At 41.0% G+C, this 26,672-nt stretch overlaps 1 protein-coding gene across 2 annotated transcripts in view; it reads left to right on the top strand.

The window, feature by feature from the left end:
• Nucleotides 1-26,672, top strand: part of VPS28 (VPS28 subunit of ESCRT-I) — an 870,107-nt gene that overhangs the window by 204,157 nt on the left and 639,278 nt on the right. The gene's annotated exons all lie outside the window — the stretch shown is intronic.

Raw genomic sequence — 26,672 nt, 5'->3', positions numbered from 1 at the left:
TGTTCCTTTAGCCAAATCCCAATTTTCCTGGCGCACCTCACCCGTTTTGCTTCTAGCATGCCATTACTCTTTCTGATTAATTATGCCAACACACATTTTCAAAATCCTCCTTCCAACTGCTGTTTTTTTATGCAGCTCATCATTTTCTCATTACTCCCTTGCCTGGTACTGCAACTCACTACTCTTTCTGAATCCGGTTCTCATAGTTCAGCGCATCTCTTCCTCATACTTTCTTTTCCAGATTCAGTTAGAAAAAGAAATCAAAGATTTTTGAGATTTTGCACATTTTTGGTAATGTGTCAAGTCATTTGCTGTTATCACTTGTGCTTTACCTTCCTCACCATCTGTGCATAATTCTTCCCATTATACAGTCCTTGACTTTTGTTTATGTGGTATGGGTAATGATACAAGTCATTAAATGTTAAGAGTATTGGATAGCATGGGGAAGTATTATTCACAGAAAGGGCCATGGGAACCAGAAAAGCCTTAAACAAAATGTAGTGAAGGAAAACATGAAGGATTTCAGAGTGGATGGGAAAAGAAGGACTCACAGCAAAATGAAGAATAAGTTGTATTCAGATGTTTGGTGTGGATTTCCTAACCGGTAGAAAAGTAAGGAGCTTGGCTGGGTCAGATAATTCTTATCTGTTATTGGTGTGTGTGTGTTTCTGTGTCACACCAATTACTTATTTTTTATGTGCACAGTTTTCATTCCAACTGAACAAAAAGAACTGTAGTTGTATAACTGAAAGCCAGTCTTCAGTTCTTTACCGTGTTCTCCACTCTTCTGTTATGTGTTTTATGTTTTGCATAATTATAAAAGTAGATTATGTATAATTTTTTATTGCTTTCTTTAACAAAGTGTAGGTCCTAAAATATAGTCATTTTTAAAGTGTGATGCATTTTGGGGATTGTGGCATTCTTATCCTGATATGAAGTTGCCAGAATTTATCCTTTTTGTGGTTTTAGTCACATCTGTTTTTTGTCCTTTGGTCAACTGACCAGGAAGAGCTGTTACAGAAATGGCAAGTAACTTCCTCAGTGCTGGCAGTTACGACCAGCAGGGTAGCAGTAGTGAGTTGAACACTTTAATTTTCAAAGCCACCATTAGAACACTGATGGTTTCCAGAGCACTTTTTTATTTTATAAATTTCAGCTGATGGACTCTTTTGGATGTGATAAGTGCTTTTAAATTTTAAGACGGCATAAGCTGAAAGATCACTGATTGCTTTTAGACAGGATTTTTTTTTATGAAGGGATTGTTCAGCTCGGTTGAATCATGACTCATCTGATTTTAGTGTGCAATGGTCTTTATAAAATCTAAAAGCACAAGTTGACTACGTTTATAGCATGTGGCCCTGCCTAATTTAGGAGGTAAACGCTAGTGCCTACAGGATGGCAAGAACGTTTAAGTTTGTCTGCTTAAAGATGTATATGGTTAGGTATCTTATGATACATGATCACTTCCAATATGGTCTTATATTCCTATGTGGCTTTGAGTTGAAAATCCGCTTTTTGAGAGCATTTTAATTTTATTTTAAACTTGGAATAATTAGGCTTTCGGCAGCTTACCAATTTTTTTAGACACTTATACCAGATTTTCCTAAAAAGAAAAAGGTCATCTTTCAGTTTCTTCAAAAGAAAGTGGTCTTATGTCAGTCACTGGACAAACCGTATCTTCAAAGGCGTAAAGGTCTCCATACAAAAGTGTGTCACCCGATAATCCTGTGACTTACAAAGTTGCTTGTTTAGATAAAAAAATAAAATAAATTCAGTTTAAAACCTACTAGTTCAGTCTTTGCTTTTGATTTGGAATTGACAAATTAGCTAACTGTGTTTTCAAAACAAATTCAGTTTTTCTATACTCTTGGTGTAATAGTAACAGATTCAGAGTAGCTTTTGTAAGAGAAAGGATACCATCTGATGTTTTCATTCTTCTTGTAATCCTTAACTGTGGGCTTAACTGTGGGCTCTGTTCCAAACCTTGGAACTGACTCTGCTGTTTATTCCAGCTTGCACCTCTCAAACTCTCGAACTAGGCTTTTACCCATAATGCTCTTGTCAAAATTACCTCAGATCTTGTTTGCCACCTCGTGTGTCAGATGCTTTGTAGTATGTCCTTTTCTCTACCCGCTCCTCTTGTTGGCTAATTTCTGTGTGTGCCTTTCTCTTTGTCAGTCTCTACAGTTAGTAGTTTCTTTTTGGTGATCCTTCTTCTTTTTACCTTTAAAGGTAGTCTTTCCTTACCATCTCTCCTGGAAAAAAAAAAAGTGTGTGTGTGTGTGTGTGTGTGTGTGTGTGTGTGTGTGTGTGTGTGTGTGTGCTCGTGCTCCAGCCATATCTTTAAAAGGTGTCTCAAATATCGGGGTAAACTTCCCAATTCGGACAGGCATACACTATGTGTATAATGTCTAGGCAAAGTTCATTTGCAAGACAGCTGTTCTATTTGACATTCTTTCTCTACTAGGACACTTGCAGAATGTAAGAACAAGCTTATTCTTAAGGACCTTTTGAAGAATGACTTTGAAGAGGCCATTTCTGTGTCAAAAACAGAAGCCAGTTCTTTATCATCATCTTTGTCATCCTCTAAGAAATGTCCTTCATTGGTTCCAAGTGTTTCCAAACCCTCTAAGTAGATTTCAAAACACATTTCGGTGCAGATGAGTTCTATGGCACAGACTGGTAAAGAAGTTTCAACCCCGACAAAAATTTTGGAGCCGACTTTAGCTTCCTCAGCACCGAAAGAAAAGCCCATACTAGAGCAATTGCAATTGATCTCGGTACCAAGATCCAGGGACTCTCCCTCGATTGATCCTTTTATAGATCTCCAAGTCCCTTTGTCGATATCAGACCCCTTTGGAATCATGGAGAAGGCCTTGTCAATTAGGGACTCTCAGTCTGTGCCATCCCTGTTAGGATAGATTTCCAAGGCTCCATGTCCGGAAATTCCATCGGTTTCATCCCCAGGACAGAGAACAGAAAAGCCCCAGGAAGGACCACCCTTGTTGGGTTCCTCTTCGGACAATTCCCCAGAACATCCTCTCGAGGAAGTACCTGTGAAGAAAAAGTGCAAGAGGAAGCACTTAGACTCCCCGGCGGAGTCTTTCACCGAAGGTACCGACTTTGATGAAGGGGAAGGTTCCCCCCAGTCACCCCCTAATGACGTTTCCTTCGAGGGCATCCTGGAAATCCTAAAACAGCGGGGTGGATGGTCTTCCCTCCAACCTTTCTTGGAGGAGTCTGTATACCTGGAGGCTTTTCGTGCTCACCCCTCTACTTCTTGGATCTCTCTGCCCGCTGATGATCCCATTAAGCTGATCACTCAGCAGGCATCGAAGATGCCCAACTCCAAACTGATCCCAAGAGACCTGATCAGATAATTTCAGCCCCTAAGGATGAACAACAATGGTCAAAAGGCATACATGTTGACGCCATGGTGATAGCGGCTGCCACAAAGAAGGAACTTGCTGAGGAAAGTCTGACTATCCATCCTCCTAACAAGGAGTCTAGGACTGTGGGTAGGTTTGGGAAGCGCGTTTACGCTTTAGCGAACTTTGCTCTCAGGCCCCTGAGTTACATGGCACATTTCACGAGGTTGCAGAGGGATCTGTTCAAAGAGGTCTTGGATACCCTGTCAGGAGCAGTAGCTGAAGGGGTACAGGACAAAGTTGCCTCTCAGCTCACAACCCTTGAAGTGATTTCTAACTCGTCCATGAGGCTGATTGCCCACACAGCTAAAGGAACGACAAGAGTGGTGGGTATAGGCATAGCCATTAAAAGGCAATCCTGGATGCGCTTGTGTGATTTTGCTGAGCCATTTAAAGTGTTATTCGTCAGAGCTCCATTTGACAGATCATCCCTTTTTGGCCCCAAAGTTAAAGACACACTTGCCAGGTGTGAAAAAGATGGGAAGACTCTCTGTGCTGTAGGTGTATGCTTCTCCTCTCCTCAGAGGCCTTACTCTAGGAACCAGAGAAGTAGGAGACTATGGTTTAAAAAATCCCAAGGGCTTTTCCAGGATTCACATGGCAACTTTCCTCGGGGCAGAGAGGGAAGTAATGCAAGACGCCACCCCAGAGGCAGAAGTGGCCCACAGAACCAGGGGTCCAGAGATTCATTTTCTGGTACTTCCTATCAGCACCCCTGAAGGGAGGCCCGATTGTCCTCCTCTGGAAGCAGTTGGGGGATGACTATCCCTGCACCAGCCTGCCTGGCAACTTATAACTTCGGACAAATGGGTGCAGGGAGTAATATCCAGAGGTTACAAAATCCCCCTGTCTATACATCTGAAACCCCAAAAAGACTCCCGGATGTTCCACATAGTCAGAGGGATGCAGCAGTCATAGAAATCCAAAAACTGCTTAACAAAAGTGTCATCCAGAGAGTCCCACCAGACCAAATAGGATCTGGGTTTTACTCCAGGTTGTGTTTGGTGCCCAAAAAGACAGGGAACTGGAGACTGATCTTGGATCTTGGCCAGTTCAACAAAGCAGTTCAGCAAACCAAATTTTAGATGGTTTCTGTACAGTCGATACTTCCATTCTTGGAAAAAGACAATTGGATGTGCTCTTTAGACCTCCAGGATGCATATTACCACATAAAAGTGAATAAATGCTCCAGGAGGCTCCTGTGCTTCTGGCTAGGAGCCAGCCATTTCTAGTTCAGAGCACTGCCATTTGGACTCACCTCAGCCCCCCGAGGTGTTCACCAAATGTGTGGCAGTGGTTGTGGCTCATGTCAGACTGCAAGGATTTTGAGTTTTTCCATACCCCAATGACTGGCTCCTCACTGCTACCATCAGGCGTCAGTTAGAACAGGCAAGAGATTGCACTCTGTATCTCTAGGCATCACAATAAATTATGAAAAGTCAAATTTACAGCCTTCTCAACCATTAGAATTCATCGGGGCCCAGTTGGACACTGTTACAGGAATTGCCTCACTTCCACTAGAAAGACTAGAAAGAATCAGATCTCGGGTCAGCCAGATTATCCAAAGCAGAAGGGTTGCAGACAAATTAGCCCTACGAGCATTAGGCTCAATGGCAGCCTTAATCACTCTTGTTCCCTTAGCAAGGTATCTAATGTGAATCTTACAGTGTTTACTTGCCTCCCAGTGGTCTCTGATACATTAACCAATGTCTTAGCTAATCGCTGCAAACAGGATCTTTCATGGTGGCTCCATTCCAACGAAATTCTCTCGGGCTGACCATTCATTCTTCTACAACCCCAGGCCATAGTAACCGTGGATTCTTCCCAGATAGGGTGGGGGGGCATTATATGGGAAGGACAGTCCAAGGCACCTGGTCCCAGTTGGAGGCCAACTTGTACATCAATGTTCTAGAGATGAGGGCAGTGCTGTTAGCATTGCAAGCATTCCACGATGCCCTTCCTCTGGGAACAGTAGCAATTCAAATGGACAACATGGTAGTAGTTTGGTATATCAAAAAGCAAGTGGGAACCAAATCGTACCCATTGTGTCCAGATGCTCTCAGAGTTTGGCAATGGGTGATTTCTTCCAACCTCTTTCTCACAGCAGCGCACATTCTGTGGAGCTTTAACATGATAGTGGACAAGCTGAGCAGAACCATTTTCATGCCTCATGAGTGGTCTCTCAATCCTGTGGTGGCAAAAGAGCTTTATCATCAGTGGGGCCAGCCTTGTTGTGATCTTTTTGCATCCCCTCTGAACAAGTGCAGCAGTTACTTTGCCCTAATATCCCCTCCGAGGGAGTCACCCAGATTCGCTCTTCTGGATAATTGCCCACCCCAGTCTTATCTATGCCTTTCCCCCAACTCCTTTGATAACCCAGTTTCTAAAGAAAGCCAAGAGGTCAGAGAATTCAGTAACCCTCATTGCCTCTTTCTGGTCTTGACAGGTTTGGTTTCCCTTTTTTTGGCCTCATCTTCTTCGGAAACCATGGATACTGGACCCAGCTCCAGATCTGCTGTCTCATCCAGAGGGCATGGTTCATCTGACCCTTCGTTATCGCAAGCTCATGGCATGGCTTTGCCAGTTCCCATGATTGCCAGGCATCCTTCCCTGTTCTCTCCTGTCCATTAAATCATTATGGCCCATCACAAACCTTCAACTAGGAGACTGTATCTATGTAAATGGAAAAAATTTGCAAGTTGAGCCCCTATGAACGAACTTGATCCTTATACAACCCCTGTTCATAAAGTTTTAATTTTTTTAGCTAATTTCTGTCAATCTGGTTCTTCTACCTCAACAGTTAAAGTTCATCTAGCAGCAATCTCAAACTTTTGTATGGGGTTTTATGGGTCATCCCTTGTGTCATACAAAATTTGTAAAGCCTTTTTAAAGGGAGCCCCGATGTTAAGACCCCTTTTAAAGAACCCGTTCCTCTGTGGGATCTAACACTAATTCTTCAGTCCCTTACTTTGTCTCATTTTGAACCATCAGCTACTTGTGACTTAGTTTCTTTCTTGGAAAACTTTATTTTTAGTGGCCATCACAACTGCCAGAAGAGTATCTGAACTTCAGGTTTTATCCTCCAAACCACTCTATATTATATTTCACAAAGACAGGGTCTCCCTTAGGACTAAATCCATCCTTTTAGCGAAAGTAGTCGCAGAGTCTAATATCAATCAGACACTTCAGCTACCTGTCTTTTTCCCTGATTTTCCCAATAAAGGGGAGTACTCCCTTCATCTATTAGATGTCCACAGACAGCTGTATTTTTATCTTCATAGAATAATAGGTTTCAGAAAATCTGTCCAATTGTTTGTGGCTGTCTCTTTCTGTAGGTAATCCAGTTTCAAACGTTACCTTAGCAAAATGGCTTAGAGACTATTACATTTATTTGTCAGTCAAAGTGGCTCCACCTTTTACACCCAGTAAAGGCCCATTCAACTAGAGTGGTGACAACTTCTGCAGTTTTTCATGCCAGAGCCTCTTTAGATGACATTTGTGCAGCAGCCACTTGGGCTTCTCCTCATACCTTTGTCACTCGTTACAAACTTGATCAGGTCTCTAAGGGACAGGCATCATTTGGTTCGATGGTGCTCAGGAATATTCTTCTGTGAGACCTCCAAAGATTTAGGTAGCTGGGGACTCTGTCCCACAGTTGAGGATTATGTGAAGATTGATAAAATCAGATAAAGAAGTTATGTCTTACCATAACGTTACATCTGTGTTGTCGATATTCACTAATCCTTGGCATTCCCTCCCTCCGTCCCCCAGCCTGAGACTCTTTGTGGATTGAATTCTTCCAGAACTGTCTTCTTATTAGCGATACATATTTGTTTTTTTCTTCCTGTTTGCTATTTGTCTGTCATTAATTTAGGCAAACTCGATCTGAGGTAATTTTGAGAGGAGCATTACGGGTAGAAGCCTAGCTCGAGAGTTTGGAAGGTGCCAGCTGAAATAAACAGCCGAGTCGGTTCCGAGGCTCAGAACCGAGCCCACAGTCAAGGATTTGTGAAGATCGACAACATAGATGGAATGTTATCCTACCCCTTGAGACTTTTCTCTTGAATTGAAGATGCATTGGGGGTAGGTGGAAAGAATGGTTATCAAAGTGAAGACGTTCAGAAAGATTATCTATTTGGGGAGGTTTCTTTTATGGTTATTTCACAGAAAATGACAGGAACACTTTGGGGCCAGTTTTGTAGTACCTGAAGGGTGACATTCTTGACGTAAGCTTATTGATGATGCCTATCCATTGTCCTCATACAGTATCGTTCATAGTCATTGTTTTCAGATTTTGAGAAGTAACTCATCAGACTCCAGGTATGGCCCTTACACCTTTAAAAATCTGGATTCTGTGCTGAGCATCAGCCCAATGAACTATTGATGTTTCTTTTGACAAATATTGGTTAAGCATTTTATGCAAAATTGTTATGAGTGTGTTTTTGATAATGCTGTATCTCTAGGAAAAGGCATAAAATGTTATTGACAGGCTTAATGGAATAACATATACTTCAAATTTTACTACTGTTATAACACTTGGTCTTTAGTTCATTTTTTGCTAAATATCACCAATTAAATTGTTCTGCAGTCCCAGCTTGTGCTAGAAAGGGAGATATTTGAGGAAAATTCACAAAGTTATGAACCTTTTGCTTAAAATGAGTCCGTTTTTTCATGTGTTAAATGTCTCTGTTACAGCTTACACTTGTTTTCTTCATCGACAGCTGCTGTCATTAGTAGGTGGGGAGACTTTTTTCTTAGCAGCGTTTTAAGTAAAGTCAAGTTTCTTCCTATTTTTGTAACTTTGCTATTTGGCCAGGAGGGCGTGCCCCTTGATCCAGAAACTTGCAGACTTACTGTGGTTTATCCTCCACAGTACTCTGAAGTAGTTTGACTATAACCTTTTGAGACGCATTCAGATGGTAGTTTCTGGAATTAATTTTTCTGCAAGCTACCCTTTTTATTGCAAGCTTCCTTTTGGCCCTGTGATGGCACAATATGTATACTTTGCCACTTGGGTATGTCATTTGTGGGAGTTGGAAGTTAAAATGCAATTTTTATGAGAATGCTGCCCAATATTTCCTGTCCTTGTAGGAACATGTGTCCTCCATAGTGACATGGAAAGGAAATCAGGTAAGGCTGAGACTTAACTTGGCAACCCCCCGCTGCTCCATTGAATTTGATTAGAGAGTACAAAATGTGATCATGTGTCATTTTGGGATCAGTGTATGGCATTTGTTTAATCTTCTTTTTTTTTGGTTAAGAAATGTTCCTTGAATAAAGCAGCTTCTACCCACAGAGACTCTCTTACCAGCATGCTTGCATCAGTCATGTGCCTCTGCATTTATTCATGGCAGTGTACTTTATTTTAGGTAAGATAATGGTGACTTGCCAGTGAGTCCTGGAAGTATTAGCACTTCTGAGTCAAGACGGTCACTGTAATTCTGGACTCCAAAGGATTAAAAAAATATATATATATCTAAAACCAGGAGCTTTCAACTGCAAATTTGAGGAACTGTCTTACATGTTATTCGTGTTTCACTGTTGCAGTCATTACGTTTGGGTTATCTGCCTGCAGGTAGCCCTCAGCTGGCCTGAATGTCAAAGTTTTGGGTCCTGCGTCAGATGCTGTCTCATCTTCCATGACGTCAGGCAGTGAGGGGTATAAAGCATGCAGCCGATGCCACTACATCAGTCTTTCTTGCCGTGTGGTGCCTGAAGCAGAAGCAGTTCACAAGTGCCGGTCGGCCGACTCCTGAAATTTTCATTTTCGAGTTTCAGAACCGAAGTCTTCAAAAAAGCTAAATACCCCATTGGGGATCCTTTTTCTTGCTCTAAACCGATGTCAGAAAAAGTTAACAATTGTATTACCTGTGGAAAGCAAATACCTCAAAGATTTTCATTCGTACTGCATTCCTTGCCTAGGCCCAGATCACAATGCCCCTCGCTGTCGGTTTTGTGCCTTATTCAATCCTCAAACTATTCGTCGTCGGTCCATTTTTGCAGCAAACTATTTCGGTACTCAGTTTAATTATCCAGAAATGGCTTCGGTAAGCCATCCGACTACCAACATTCTGAAAAAACGTAAAGGTAAAAACAGAGACAGACCATATAGGTCCAAAGCTGCCTACGACGCTTCCGTTAAGCTAGTCGCCAGTTCGCCAGGTACTCAGTGAGGCGCTTTCGCAGCCCCTGATACCCACTACTTCAAATTTGCAGGCCTTTACTGAGACCCATTCGGAGTCTGGTATATGCAGTGAGATGCTTCTTCGACTATGGAACCTGCGGGTGTCTCTACCTTGGATGGGTCCGGAGTCACTGTGCAGGCACCGGCTTCTGAGAGTGTATTCAGGCCTATGGACTTGCATTTCAAACCGACACCATCTTCTTCTTCAAGGCCTAAAACCCGACCCATGCTTAGAAAACCGACGTCCAAACTGCATGGTCAGGCCCATATGCCTAAAAAACAAATGATTAGAATGGCTGAAGACCTTGTTACTTTAATTAGGGGAAGCCAGTCTTCTCCCTCTAAGAGACCTAGAACTGATTTTCCTTCTGATTCTTCTGATCAGGATTCTGAAATTTCTTTTTCTTCTGATTACCAGGATTTGCCCTGATCTACATATAAGAATTCTGATGCCGAAGACTCCATTCCCTCTGCTTCCCCTCCAGAAGATTTTTCTTTTGGTGAAACCTTGCACACACTTAGGGAGCATTTCCACTAGGAAAGCCAGGATTACTCTGACTCCAAAAAGAGGCTTAGGGAATTCCTACTCCTACCTCAACACCGGCCTTTAGCTATCCCTCCTGTCCTAGATATTGTAGATGATGCCTTCTTGGAATCTAGCCTGGCCCCAGGCACTTTACCTCCGGCTCCCAGGAAACCGGACAGGTATTACAGAGTACCTGACTCTCACAAGTTCCTTTTCAAAAACCCTACTGTGGACCCAGAGATCATTTCCCAGGGACCTAAATGCATTAAGGCTACTACTGCCAAAAACCCTACCCCCTCTGGTAGAGATTCCAGGGCCTTGGACAGATGGGGTAAGAAGGTATACACTTCTGCTACTTTGGCCATTAGGGCCTTAAACTGACAGTTTCATATGTTAAAGTATCAGCAACATATTATGGGACAACTTAAACAGAAAATTATGTTGATTCCTGACTGTGCTGAAAATAAAGAATTACAGGATTTAATGCATTCTACTGAACAAGTTGGTAAACATACTTTGCAATGTGGTTTTGACTCTTTAGAAGCATCTTGCAGGGCTGCTGTCACTGGGTCTGTTCTTAGAAGGCATGCTTGGCTTAAGGAGCAAAATTTGCCAGATCATGTTAAAGCTACATTACTGGATGCTCCCTTAAACCAAGATCTCCTGTTCGGCAACAAAGCAGAAGTCGTCCTTAAAAAGTTGGAGGAAAAAGCTAAATCTATGCAAACTGTTAAAGATTTCCTGCAAGTACAGCCTCCCAGATTCAGTAGGCATTGGCCTTCTAAGAATTGGTCCTTTCCTGTCTCTTCCAGGCCTTCTCAGTCCAAACCCAGGAACAGCAGACTACCTAGGCTACAGTCTCAAAGTACTCATAGACCTACGAAGTGGGGGGCTTCCACTTCCAAAGCTGGAAGTAGTAAGACACCCCCCAATGGAAAACTATCACAATGATTTAACCTTAATCCTTCCCAGCCCTGCTCAACTGCATGCTCCCTTAGGGGGAAAGATCGCACTACATGCAAAAAACTGGGAACTCATTACCCAGGACAAATGGGTTTTAAATATAGTTTCCCAAGGATACAGATTCCACTTCCACACCTTACCAACCCCAAACGGTTGGCCAGACCTACCCCCAAATCAGTGGGCAGAGGCTCAACAGCAGGTTCTCTCTCCTCTAAGTATCAGGGCTATTCAACCTGTCCCAGCAGATAAGGGGATAAGGTTTTTACTCAAGACTATTCCTGGTACCCAGAAAAGACAGCTCCTGGCATCCTATCCTGGACCTCTATTCTAAACACCTTTTTGGTAATTCCAAAATTCAAAATGCTAACACTTCATCAGCTGCTTCGTGTGCTAGGCAAAGATGCTTGGTTGGCAACCTTAGACTTAAAGGAAGCTTACCTGCACATTCCAATAAGGGAATCTTGCAGGAAATATCTACGCTTCAGAGCAGGCTACATGCACTATCAGTTCTCTGCACTTCCCTTTGGCTTATCTACTGCACCCAGGGTATTCACAAAGTATCTAGCTACGGTCATTGCATTTTGCAGGCATATCCATACCTGGACGATTGTCTAATTCAGGCAGAAAGCCAGGCCATGCCACTAAATCATCTGGCATTTGTAAAGAAACTTCTAACCTCACTGGGGTACACCATTAATGAAAAGAAATCTCATCTAGTACCCTGCCAACAAATTGTATTCCTGGGAACAAGCTTGAGTACAACTTCCCAGATGGCTTATCTCACGCCAGAGAAACAAGTTTATCTGACAGCCTACTTCAAACTACTGGCCACAAAGACCCAGCTGTCTGCAAGGAAAATCCTGCAAGCCCTGGGGTGCATGGCCTCTTGCATTCTACTAATTCCATACGCAAGACTGCATATGAGGAAACTACAATGGTATCTAAAAAGCCTATGGTGTCAACATTCACAGGACCTGGAATCAAAGATTCCTATCATTTCTTGTATAAAGACAGAGTTCCTTTGGTGGGCAGAAGCCTGCTACCACAACAAGGGACTGCCATTCATTCTACCCCCTGCCGCCCAAACTCTTAACAACAGACGCATCAGACTATGGATGGGGGGCTCACTTGGCAGGGCAGTGCATTCAGGAACCAGAGTCAGATGCACCCGCATCGCAAGCAAAAAGAAATGTTAGCTGTACAGAGTTCACTGACAGCCTTCAAGGACCACATTCTTCCAGGACAATTATTGGTAAAGACAGACAACACCACTGTTATGTGGTACATAAACAAGCAGGGGGGAACCCACTCGTATCCTCTCTGCAGACTAGCCATGGCTCTGTGGAACACAGCCTTGAGCTACCAAGAGCAATTACAAGCTCAATTCTTGCCAGGCAAGCTAAATTCACTGGCAGACGACCTAAGTAGAAATCTCATGGACCCACATGAGTGGAAACTGAAACCAAAGATATTCAACATCTTGAGAAACAAATGGGGGAACCCAGAGATAGACCTGTTTGCCTCCCCTCAGAACTACTAATTGGACAAATTCTGCACAAGGACTCCCCACAGCCAAGCTTGGAAAGTGGATGCCCTGTCCTTCACCTGGGAAAGCCTCTCAGTTTATGCCTTTCCCCCCTCTGCCTCTCCACCCAAAAGTTCTGCTAAAGATCAAACAAGACAATACAAGGACAATTCTGATTGCACCAGACTGGCCACGCCAACACTGGTACCCCCTCTTGCGCAGTATGTCACTGCTGGATCCATGGCACCTGCCTCAGACCCCTTCCCTGCTGTCCCAGCAGGAGAGCCAGATTCTGCACCCCCAGCTTCAAACCCTGAACCTTGCAGCCTAGCTAATTCCCTGAGCTCTCCAATAGCATCAATCAATAAGCAAGTGCTAGATCTCATTCTGGAGGCCAGGAGGCCTAGTACTAGAAAATCCTATGCTGAAAAGTGGAAAAGATACTGTTCTTGGAACCAGACTCAAGGGATGGGCACAACAGTGCCCAGCTTACCGCATATTCTCCAATACTTAACAGAGATGCTCCACAAGGGCCTTTCCTTCTCATCAATTAAAATTCATGCCTCAGCCATTTCAGCACATTATAATACTGAGCCACACCTCTTCTCTTACCCCCTGCTGAAACAATTCCTCAGAGGAACCAAAAATCTAAGAACACCCAGGAGAGCCCCTTCTCCATCCTGGGACCTTAACTTTGTATTAGAAAAGCTCACTCTACCTCCTTTTGAGCCAGCTGCAACTGCAGAGTTGAAATTCCTTTCTTGGAAAACTGCTTTCCTTCTAGCCATCACTTCAGCAAGTAGAGTGTCTGAACTTCAGGCCCTCATAGCAGTGGAGCCTTTCATCATCTTCCATGCTGACAGGGTGTCCCTCAGGACCAATCCTTCCTTTATGCCCAAGGTGGTATCCAGTGTGGCCCTTAAACAGTCCATTCATTTGACTACCTTTTTTCCCAAATCCACAGAACAAAGGAGAAACGAATACTGCACTCTTTGGATGTGCACAGACAACTAAGATTTTATTTGGACAGAACTAACTCTCTCAGAAAAACTGAACAGCTGCTAGTTGCCTTTGCTGCAGGGGCAGAGGGGAAGGCCATTTCAAAGCAAACCATTTCTAAGTGGATAGGCCATTATATTCTTTTCTGCTATAAGCAACATGGAAAACCTACCCCTCAGGGAATAAGATCACATTCCACCAGGGCTGCATCTCCCTCTGCAGCCTTTCTCAGAGGTATCCCTACCAGGGACAGCCTAGAAGCTGCTACCTGGAGCTCTATACATACCTTCAACAAGCATTACCACTTACCTTTGTTTTCTAAATCCAGAGCTGGTTTTGCCACTGCAGTCTTGTAGGGCTTAATAGCTGGTCCTAGTGCTCTCTAACTTCCTCCTCCCTGCCTTAGGTATGTAATGACTATATATTGCTTCCCATTATGGAGGCACCTGACATCTGGGGCAAGAAAAACTGATGTAGTGGTGTCGGCTGCATAATTTATTCCCCTGACTACCTGACGTCGTGGAAGAAGAGATAGCATCCGACACAGGACCCAAGACTTTGATATTCAGGCCGGCTGAGGGCTACCTGCAGGCAGATAACCCAAATGTAATGACTGCAACAGTGAATACACTCGAACATCTACATTTATGGTAAGTGTACACAACTGTACATTCTGCTCAGGGGGTTGATTACCAAATGCGTGCCCATACAAGTAGCTCACCAGAAACTGCGGGGAGTAAAGATCTTCCCTTTCCTAGGCAACTGGCTCCTCACTGCTGTCTCCATGAAAGATCTTTGCTTAGGTTGTTTCACTCTCTGGGTATTACAGTGGACTTTACAGAATAACCGCTTAGTGCACTCTCCAGTGTTTAGGATAAACCATTTTTTCATCTTACCTTTAAACATCTATTGCAAGACCACCAGTTATTGGAGACCCCACATTCTGCTCTCAGTAGTCATCTTGGGATTAGTGCTTTTATTTTTTCCTGGTGACAGAAGGAGTACAGGGACATTATTTCCTGGAGACTGCTAATCACCAGAAAGCCTAATAACTGCTTTATAGGTGACAACTTGGAATATTTGCTTATATTCTACTCCTGGTGAGAGAAGGAGCAGAGTGCATTGATTCTTGACTTTCTGGTTGGACAGTGAGTGTCCGTGCTTAACGTTCCTGATTGGTCTTGTTGCTATTCAGGGCTTCTACCAGGAAAAGGCTATAAGCCTACAGACCCTTGCATCATTTTGGACAAGACTGAGGATCACCAAACAGGCTATGACCCGTTTCTCATCTTGGGATTGGTGCTAACATTTTGCTTCTGGTGAGAGAAGACGCAAAGGAGCATTGTATCCCAACAGAGTGAAGCTGTGGTAAGACCAGCATTAGTAGTAGCCATTCATGCGACTCCCCTCTTTTCATCATTCTTGACAAGCTAATTCTTTGTTTTTAGTAAGTACTGCTTGATTTGTTTCTAACTTCAGAATATCTGCCTAAGTACTTCATCCTTAAATTTTCAGGGTCTGCATATTAATTTCTTTTCAAGTGTTTGTCAGTGCTCTGTACAGACTCAGACAACTTAAGTGGCATTTTTTCCTGTAAAAGCACAATTGAAATTTCTCCAATAGCTAGTTGCACATAGGACAACTAGTTTGCAGTGACGAGCACTGTCCCCATAGTTGCAAAACGGGATACTCCTGACAGTGATTGATATTCTCACTCAAACTGTCTAGTTAATAAAAAAAAAAAAGGGTCTGTTGCCATGGATATGAACTTTCCTATTGTCTCTATTACCGGCTTGGTGGATATGGGCATACTGAGGCAATGTAGAAATTGCCTCATGTTTAAAGACAACCAGTTAATTCTCAAACTGATGTAGTGTGTGTGAGGTGTATTTACACAATGTCACTGGAGGCAAAGCTCTCACATAAATGTACTCTTAATGTCAGTAAAGTCATCAGTAGTATGCACACTGCACCCATCACGCACAATTCAAAGCAGATATCGACCCACATATGCTGAGGCACTTAAATGTAACCTTCCTAATCCACAAAGACCTCTTAGACGAAGTGCACATAACAAATACCCACAGAAGCCTCAAATGTGCTCTTTCAAAACAACACCCACATCAACACATAGAGCTACATCTGCCTCTAAGCCCATAAGGCAAGCCACCATACAATCCAATATTCTTGTAATTGGGAGACTCCATCGTGAGCCACACTGATGTCCCTCTTACCAGGCTGAGTAAGGAGAAAGTCACTGTCATTTGCTTATCGAAGGCTAGAATCCACCACATACACATGCACTCAGGTCATTGGACCACAGTTACCAATATGGCTCAGTCATAGTCCATGTGGGAGTAAGTGACTTGAAATGTACCTCCGTAGACTATATGAAGATAGACATCATGGATCTCTTGGAATATGTGTCTCAGGCTGGTATGAGCCTAGCATTGACCAGCATTTTACCTTCTCCATGGATGATGCCACAATATGAACAAAAGATGATTGACTTTAATAACTGGCTTAGTTTCTGGTGTCATTCTAAGGGAGTGCAATATTAGTCAGCATGGAAGGAGATGGTCAACAGGCCTTGCTGCTTTGCCAGGGATGGTCTGCACCTCTTCCCTCTAGGCTTTTGAATATTAGCTAAAACATAGTCTTCCCCCACAGTTCCTTTTTTAGGCAATGCCAGACTGAAAGGACTTCCAACATAGCAAATCAAAACCAAGAAAATCTAAACGTGTTACTGCTCAATGCTAGGAGTCTAAACAAAAAACTCCACTCCCTAGAAACTCTCTTTACCATAGAGAATGCTGACATCTGTGCCATCACTGAGACATGGTTTAAAGCTGTAGAGAGCAGACCAACAGTACAAGGTTATAATGCCTTCCACACATTTAGGCCAGCTACTTCACAGGCAGGAACTAAAGGTGTAGTTGTCTCCCCTCTGTAACCCAGGAAACCCATACTATGTACTTAAATGTATTTGAACACTAACCATCCAACCCAATAGCATATTCATGGGTGACTTTAATTACACCACTATTAACTAGGTGTTACTGCTCAATGCTAGGAGTCTAAACAAAAAACTCCACTCCCTAGAAACTCTCTTTACCATAGAGAATGCTGACATCTGTGCCATCACTGAGACGTGGTTTAAAACTGTAGAGAGCATACCAACAGTACAAGGTTATAATGCCTTCCACACATTTAGGCCAGCTACTTCACAGGCAGGAACTAAAGGTGTAGTTGTCCCCCCTCTGTAACCCAGGAAACCAATACTATGTACTTAAATGTATTAGAACACTAACCATCCAACCCAATAGCATATTCATGGGTGACTTTAATTACACCACTATTAACTAGGAATCCTATATAACACCAAAAGTACATGCACAGAGATTCATGGATTTTGTAAACACAAACTCCCTGGACCAGATAGTCAATACACCAACCAGGGTGCAGCCATACTGGATCTGGCCCTCACTAATATGGGAGAGTGGTGCACACGTCCTACTGTACTGCTTTCCTTGGTAAGGTCAGACCATAGAATTGTCTCCTTTGAAGTAAAAATAAAACCTGGAATATTCAGGAACTATTCCAAGGCTAGCCTCCTGCTATTAAGTGAGAACCTGGCAACATTTCAAGCCCCCGTAAACCCTGAGAACACTGCTGCCTATGCAGAACTGTTCACTGAAATCTTGTATAAGCATGTTAATAGCTGCATAGAGGCAGCTGTACCCACCAGGAAGAAGTACAGAACTAACTCAAAAAACAAGCCACCCTGATGGAATCACAAAATCAATAGGCTGTATAACAGGAGGAAAAAATCATGGCAAAAATTAGGAGGTGCAGCACCCAACATGATAAAAGCACTCTCATCAAACTAAACAAACAACTCAGAGGGCAAGTCTACCAAAGCCAAATTTGAGGTAGGTTCAGCCTCCCAGGCCAGGGACAACAACAAAGCATTCTTTAGCTATGTAAGCAACCTCAAAGGCAATACACAGTTGTGTGCACCAGAAGATGTAGCAAACCTCCTGACTGATAAGTTCAGCTCCAGCTTTACCCCTCTCTCATCCTCAACCTTCCCTTAGGAAATATCATCAAATATAACTCCCCCTACTATCACTAGGGAACAGGTCCTTAATGCTCTCTCTAAGATCAAGAACACTGCATCAATGGTCCCAGACAGTATCCCAGGATGCCTTCTAAATAGTATGAAACATGATCTGTCAGGGCCTCTGGAATTACTGTTTAACTGTAGCCTCCAAACAGACTTCATGCCTCATGAATGGAGAAAGGCAACAGTCATCCCTCTGCACAAACGTGGGCCATCTACAGACTCTGGAAATTACAGACCTGTAAGTCTCACTAGTCTTGTATGTAAAGCCATGGAAAGAATTATCATAAAGATGATTAATAAAGATGTAGCAAACCTCCAGACACTGGACCCATCCCAGTTGGGTTTCTTCAAGGACAAATCAACCTGGTGGACTTCTTTGAGAAGGTCACCAAAGCAGTGGATGAGGGCAAAATTGTTCACACTGCCTACCTTGACCTGGCCAAGGCATTTGACACAGTACCCCACTCAGACATTGTTGATAAACAAACTCAAGAGGTTAGGTACAAACCTGTATGTCACCCGGTGGATAGCCAACTGGCTCAGACAGGACCCAGGAAGTTAGAACTGGGGAGTCCACCTCTACAAAGAGTCCAATCACAAGTGGAGTCCCTCAGGGATCAGTCGTTGGACCCCTCCTTTTTGGCATTTACTTCTCAGAAGTCATGTCCAATGCCGGTGGTCTCTAGATGACTAAATTTGCAGATGATTGCAAATTAAGAGCTATCATTGAATTCTCACACTGACACACATGTTCTCCAGGAGGGCTGACACAGAAAAACAACTGGTGTCAGAGCCATGGACTAAATGCCAAGAAATGCATGATAGTATCCTTTGGGAAGTCATCCATCCCTGGTAACCATCATATTGTCAGCACATCCCTTAGTGCTGACCCATTAGTTAGGGACTTAGGGACACACATAGATAGTAATCTAGCCTTTGACCATCACGTGTCTGTAGGGGGAGGAAATTATTCTGTGTTGAGCAACTTATAAACAAAGGTATGGCATCTAAGTCCAAGGAAGTCATTGGTCCACTGTATTTGGCATTCATCAGACCTATCATTGAGTACAATGCCCCCTTTGGTATGTACCTAACAGGCATATCCAACAATTGGAACGTCCACAAAGGTTCCTCACTAAAAGAATACAGGGCTTAAGTAAAATATCCTATGCAGACTGCCTCAAGGCCCCATTCCTGTATTCTGTTTCCTGCAGGCTTTTGAGGGGAGATCTATGCCTGGCATGCATGGCATTGCCGGACCCCACTCTGATGGACCTCCTGCATGTGCACAAAACAAACAGCACCAGAATTACCCATTCTAAAGATTTAATCATTGCCTGTGATATAAATAGGACCTGCTGGAGAGACGGGTATGTATCCCAGAGACTACCCCATCTATGGAACAGGCTCCCCATCCAAGTGAAGCAGAGTTCCTCCCTAACCCATTTCAGGTGCAACTTGAACAATTGGATGGGAAACCGGAAATTATCTCTGTTTGGCACATATGTCTCTAATGGACACTAGTAATGTGTAAATAGTTCATCTCCCAGGGCCATGCTTGCACTTATCAAGGGTATCAGAACTTGTCAGAGATTTGGGCAGCATGGCTAGGCTTAAAAAGTCCCTTTTGGCCGTTGGCCTAGTAAACACCTATGAATTTATGAACCTATAAACACTTTCTTCTAACTCAAGTCCTTGCTTTTATTGACTGTTGCATAAACAGAAAACTTTTTCAGACTTTTTTAACCCCAAGGCGCATTATGCAGAGACCTATTGGCAGCAACAGTTTTTATAATGCCACAAGACTACTAGACTGGTTTGCCTGAGCCCAGTAATCCTAGAATCTCAATACATTGTCCAGTCCACCAGTGTAACTGGGCAGCACATACAATTGGTTAGCTGTGGTGTACAACTCTAGTCAACAAATGTAAAATGAAATGAAATAAATAAACTTGAATGTAAGTATGTCTTCTGTAATTTGCTATTGCTTTTTACCGTGATTTTCTATCCTTTATCTCATTCTATTATTTTTTTCACTTTTTCTGAAAATGGTCCAGGTAGATCAGTGCTGTACCCTGATTAACAACTTTTAAATAATAATAATATGTTTTCATGGCAGGAGATCCCTTTAAATTACAGGTTCTTCAGGTATCAATCCCAGTGAATCTGTGCTGTGAGGTGGGGGCACTACAGAAGGATGGTGGTTCAGCTTTCCACATAACAATTTTAGAGATGAAGACTCTCTCATTCTGGTGTTTTTTTCAAGACTCCTTTCCTCAAGAAGTCATTGCATTTTATTCAGACTACATGGCAGTTTGGTGCATTGTCAACCAAGGAGAAACTTATTATTACCAGCTTTCCAGGGAGGCTGTGATGGCCTGGTAGTGGGGCATCAAGCCTCATTGCTTCTTCTTTGTCAATACATTCCTTATTGGGCCATTTGTCTAGTGGGCAGGCTCAGTCACTGCCTGTTAATGCCCCACAAATAGATTGAGACTTCAGTTGCCATGAAGTTTTTCATTGATTGAAGTGTCTTTGCATCTCCAAAAACAACTGTCCTAAGTACTTTTCTCTGATCTCCTTTATGGAGGTGTCAGCCCAAGGATGTTGTTGATCTTTCTGTTCCTCTCACATTTCGTGTGTGTGTGTGTGTGTGTGTGTGTGTGTGTGTGTGTGTGTGTGTGTGTGTGTGTGTGTGTGTGTGTGTGTGTGTGTGTGTGTGTGTTTTAAATGTAGTATATTGTCTTAATTTGTTAATTGGGCCAACCCCTAGGCAGAGGCTTTTCAGGGGGAGCCTGAGAGCATTATCTAGTTAAGTGACTTGCAAAGAGTTACAGAGTAGTTAAAAGGAGGCTGTGGGACGCAAACCATCAACTGCATGATGAAGCTAGATTTATTCAGAAAAAAAATGTCTCAAGTCATCCTCATAGCTCCTTTTTTGCCCCATCAAATTGCCTGTCCCATCCTTACTTGAGAAGTTGCCTTGCCTGTAAACTTTCAAAACTTTGCGATACACCCATAAGTCAAATTCAACCCAGACCCAACATTCATTAAAACTGACTGCATGGCTTCTCCATTTCCACTGGTAGGAGACCAGTCTTGCCTTTTTGAACAGAGTATAGTCTCTGTCATTTCATTTTCTCAAAGACCTTCTCCCAAAGAGGATCTGCATAGATAAGTGGACCTTCTTTTCTTTTTGGGTATCCAGAAAGTGCCTGGATTCCTATTCACCCCCATGTTCCTTTCATTCTTGAGTTATTAGAAATATTTGATTGAGTTATTCTTGTATTAAGGTTCCCAATTTTAATTTGTGAACAGACACTTGCTTCACTTAAACTTTGTAAAGCCTACCTGTATGGCACTTTCCACATCAGGCCCCTTTTTAATGATCCTCTTCGGGTATTTACATTTACCTCATGATAGAAACGATTGCTCTCCCTCCTTCAAATTTGCTACTTTTGCAGAGTTAAAGTACCTGTCCTGGAAGGCCCTATTCTTAGTGGGATTTCTAATTTTCAAGCTGCCTATGTTAGATTGCTGACTGTCCCCCCCACCCCAAGCAAACTGTCATCTGATGCCACTGACAGGCTGAGCTGAAGGAACTCTTACACAACCGTGAGTGCCTTAACATTGTAAGAGAGGTAGAAATGTAAATTCATAGATGTTCATTGCAAGAAATACTGTTGCAGTATATATTTTCTATAATAGTAATTTTGACTATAGGCAAATGTCTGTCTCATAGCCAGATTTCTAGAACAATGCAGATTTTCCCTTTGAGGTACTTGGTTTGAATCCCCTACCTTCTGCCTGAGGATGTAATTTGTGACCACTGCTATAAAGGGAAGAATAAACCCAGACCATCTTTATTACATTTTCTTCCACAGAGTGCAGTCACTTATAATGTAAGCCATGGCTTTCTTGTAAAGATTTCAAATACTGATTAAAAAAAAAAAGCCGGAGAAGAAAAATATTTTAATCTGTAAGACAGCTTTTTCACCCTCCAGTTCCAGGATATCCCAGGAAGTATGTTATCAAGCAGTAACCCTTTTGTAGAAAACAGACTAGTGCTGACAAATACAAAAAAAAGAGAGAAGGATCCAGAAGAGATAGCAGACATGATATGGCATAAGGACCAAGGTGGTCAGTAGGGATGTAGACAGACAGGGAAAGCCTCTTCAACCAATGCAGCAGTGTCTTTCCACCCTGCCCCATTCCCTTATCCCAGCTTACTTGGTGAGAGAACCTTCTGCTTTTGTGAAAATGAGACCTTACTGACCTTAGACATAGTGAAATCACATCACGTCATACAGTAGAATTCAGGAAGCTTCTTCCCTTGGGATGCATTCCCCCAGTGCTTAGAAGTTTTATTTCTGTCCAGCACATTCTGTGATGATATGTAGACTGTGTAACAGTTGGTGAGGAAAGGGTCAAGGATATCATTCAGTACTGTTCATGGTAAGAAGAAAATAATTTGTGGAGGCCTTTCCTGTCATTTTAGTCGTTTTTGTGCTGGCAAAAAATAAAAACTGTTTTCTCTGCAATTATTGGTTTACCTGCATGTACTCATTCACAGAACACATGGGGAACTTCCTGAGATCTGCAGTTGAAAGCACCTGCAATAATTTTTTTTTTATCCTTTGGCCTCTTTGTGACTAAGGTTTTCACCAAATGCTTGACACCATTGTTCTTCCTTCTGAGACTCTGGGATATACACATCTGTCTTTACCTACGTGACCTTCCAATTCAAGCCATCTTATTGAGGGAACTGCAAGAGGAGCTCAGCTACCCCTCCATTTACTTGGCAACCTGGGAATGTTGATGAACCTTCATAATCTAATCCCCTTCCTATACTACCAAAATATTCACAAGAATAGTGTTAATTACACAGATTTGCAGTGTATCTGTCCTTCAAGAATGGATATTTAGAGCTATTATTTTGCAGCCCATGGGGTACATCCAACATGAGTTATTTTTACTTATCAGTGTCTAAGTGTGTATCTTTTAGCCATAAGTACAGCACCAACCAAGTATCACCACGATATGATGAAATAAAAATCTGTTTATTACACGAATAACAAGCGCTTTCGCATACACCAAGTATGCTTCTTCAGGTTACAGTTCACAATAAAAAGTTATACTCTTTTATATACAGGTCTTAATAGCATAATTAAGGTTTTAAATTGCTTAATTTCCCGCTCTTTCGAATCAATTAAATTTCTGTTAGTGTAAAGAGCAATTCCTTCAAAACCCTTTTTAAAGATATATGACAACAACAAAATACTCAATAACATCAATTAATTTAAACTAAATTAAAATAAAATGAAATTCATTTCTGTTTAGTTTATATAATTCTACATATAATTTGTAAACAAATATAATGTAAACCAATATAAGCACTTGTATCGATATACAGTATATGATGTTCAATATTCATACTTATTCATTCAAATATAAAAGCTCTAATTTAATAGTACAGTATATTAACAGTAAGGATATTCACTTCATTTTTTATATAGATGTATCTTGGTGTCTGCTATCTTATTGGATGGCATAGGTTTAAATGTAAAAATTATTAAAAATTTTTATATAAAGAAAAAATATGGAGAAAAATAATAAATGTACTAAATATATATATGTAATTGATAAATCAATAAATAAAATTGATGTGCATTCCTTATTTCATACTAAGGCTAAAACCAGATAATACTATTAAGACTAAAATCTAATAATAATAATAATGTATGAAATATATCAAATTATATATAAATATAAATATAGGTCATGATTCATATAGCATATTTTATGGATAAATAATAAATGTGACTTTAGTTGATGATGAAAAATCAAATCATTATATATAATTTTAATAATAAAAATAAAAAATATATATGTATACATGTATAAAAATTTTTGATAAATATTTTAATATATAAATATATATAAATAGAGTTTTATAATTCATAAGAATATATGCACATGAATAATGTGTATGGAAATAAATCCTCATGTCATTATAACTTATGTCTAAAAGTCTATATTAAAACATATTTAATGAATTTAATTTGTCATGAATAATCATTCATCAAATGAAAGACTAAGTCGCTATGATCTATTTGCGTGAAGCCAGAATAGGTTTTATGCTGACCATACTATTAAGACCAGGTGTTAGATGGGCTTTGAGCCTCAAAATCCATTGTAATTCAACATTTTACAAATGTAGCATATTATCCCCCCTTTTTTAAAAGATGTTACTATATCTATCACTCGAAACTTAAATGTATGATCTTGAAATTCAGTGATATGTTTGGCTAATGCATTAGTCTGAACCTGTTTTCTTATTTCATATACATGGTTATAAATGCGGTCCTTTAATCTTCTTGAAGTCAAGCCTATATAGTATGCATCACAGTTTTGACATGTCGCTAAGTAAATAACGTTAGTTGTATCACATGTTGCTTTTAATTTAAACTGATATCGATAGTCTAAACCTGGTACTTTAAAGTCTATTTCATTCGTAACATGTTTACACATGTTACATTTGGTACATGGCTTTGTTCCTAGTTGCAAGATGTTATCATTAGCATTTTCTAGTGTTAATTTTTCATCACATAACAGTCTCTTCAAGCTCTTGCTATTCTTATAGCTAAATGTTGGTGTATTTCCTACTAGAACCCTTATATCTGGGTCAGTAGTTAAAATGTTCCAATTCTTACTTATTATATTTGTTATATTATAATTATCATTAGTGTATCTTGTTATAAATGGAACTTTAAATCTAGTAGCCTTAATATTTCTATGTTTCCTTATAGGTCTAGAATCATAAACTCTTAATTTATTATATTTCTTGGAGCTTTCTTCATTTAAGACTGAATCCATGTCATTATCAACTGGCATGAAGTCTCTATTAATTATCTCTATAACATTAATAGGATAGCCTCTTTCTAGGAATAGTGTAATCATGATATCAAGTTGCCCTTTTCTTTCTAATTGATTGCTACATATTCTCGATATCCTAGTATACTGATTTTTACAATATTTGGAAAAATATGTCTAGGATGCATACTATTGTATTGTAGAATGGCATTTTTCCAACATGGCTTCCTGTAAATACCAAAATATTCACAAGAATAGTGTTAATTACACAGATTTGCAGTGTATCTGTCCTTCAAGAATGGATATTTAGAGCTATTATTTTGCAGCCCATGGGGTACATCCAACATGAGTTATTTTTACTTATCAGTGTCTAAGTGTGTATCTTTTAGCCATACTAAGATGGGTTGAGCTGCAGTGGTGGTGCTGCAGTAGCGTTGTCACCTCACAGTAAGACATTGTCCTGTTCGATTCTCAGCTAGAGCGTCTTCTGTGTGGAGACATGCGTGAATGGGCGTACCTTCATTGAAGGTTGTGTATCAGGGCCGGCAACTCTGCATGTAAAAATCTATTGCCAATCCTTAGCAGACCAGAGTTCCGCTGTGGCGACCCCTAACCGGGAAAAGCCAAAAGAGACAACATTCTTTTTCAGGAGGAAAGTCTTAGAGGTAGAATCATGATTTAAATATACCTGTGACTCCATTTTATAATGAAGTTACTAAATGTATGAAATTATAGACAAGCATGGTCAGCTCTAGAAGTTAATTAATTCCATGCTTACATTGGTGACTAATGAATAGAAATTGTCTGCTTAAGTTAGTAACTAACACATTGAAATGGTCTGCCCCAAGAAGATTAAAATCTCTGTACTGTACTCTTAAATGACTTAAAATTGAAGTCATTTATAAGTAGAATACAACGTTTTAGCTTTAATAAATAATTATTTTCAATTGTTTTAGAAAACCTTACTGCAGTTAGCCTTTAGGAATAAAGGTAGTGAATGCAGTTTTAACACTGACCACACTTCTACACGTTCATTCACTAATTTAATTTATGAAGTGTTTACCGTGACCAGCCTTTATGAATAAAGTTAGTAAATGAATTAAGGCATGCCTGTTCAGTGCTACATCTCCATAAATTCACTGACTTTATTCATAAAGCAAAGCATAATTTGACCAGTGCAGTAAAATGGGTGTGGCAAATGGAACTACTTCCCTAACTACCAAATTATAGGAGGTCGACAGGCACTGCGATGCATGGGTGCAAGTTTCCAGCAAAACTTCAGTCTTTTAAATTCTGCAGTGTAAAAGTTTCATCAGTCAAACATGGCATAGTAACAAATATTTGACATAATTTCATACTGCACAATTTGTTGGTTTAGTTCATTATCGTTAAGTAAAAAATAGAACACTGAGCTGTGCACAATGAGCTAATATTAGCTTGTTTTTCTTTTTGTTTGTTAAGAAAGACACCATTAATTTACTAAAACTTTTTCATCAGTTGTTTTAGCTGTTTGCGTACAGTGAGTGTTTCACAGCTGCTGCATTGAAAGGCATGCTGTAACCTCCACCATAGGTTGGAGAGTTAGTACTTTAAGATATACCTACTGTTTTGTTTTCCTCCCTTTATTTGGAGTTTACTGTAGCAGTAATGCTTATGATGAATATAGCAAAGCTGTTTGATGGTATTTGTCATAACTGTACATTTCAAGTACAGGATTATTGTAGAAGTGGAAGCTGCTATCCACCTTTTCCCCTTTAACAGAAGTAGTATGAGTTACACACTCATGTACAGCTGCTTTTCTGGCTGATGTCTTGGGGAAGCAGCACCTGAAAAGGAGTGTTGACACTCCTTCAGAAGTCTAGCCAGAAGACAAATGTCTTCCTTCTTCTTTATTCAAAGTGCAATGCGGCCACAATCTTGTTCTCAAATATATGTGGTTATGGTGAGTCTCACCTCTACCTTCTTGAAGTTTTACTGATCTGTTGTACTTGGTGATCATTGCCATTATAAGCATATACACATGCTCAATATGTTACTGTTTTCATGAG

The sequence above is a fragment of the Protopterus annectens genome, chromosome 3.part1, assembly GCF_019279795.1.
Source record: "Protopterus annectens isolate FY-2018-M chromosome 3.part1, PAN1.0, whole genome shotgun sequence".
Taxonomy (NCBI): Eukaryota; Metazoa; Chordata; order Ceratodontiformes; family Protopteridae; genus Protopterus; species Protopterus annectens.
Note: the sequence above shows the minus strand (reverse complement) of the source record. Positions and strands in the feature narration are given on the sequence as shown.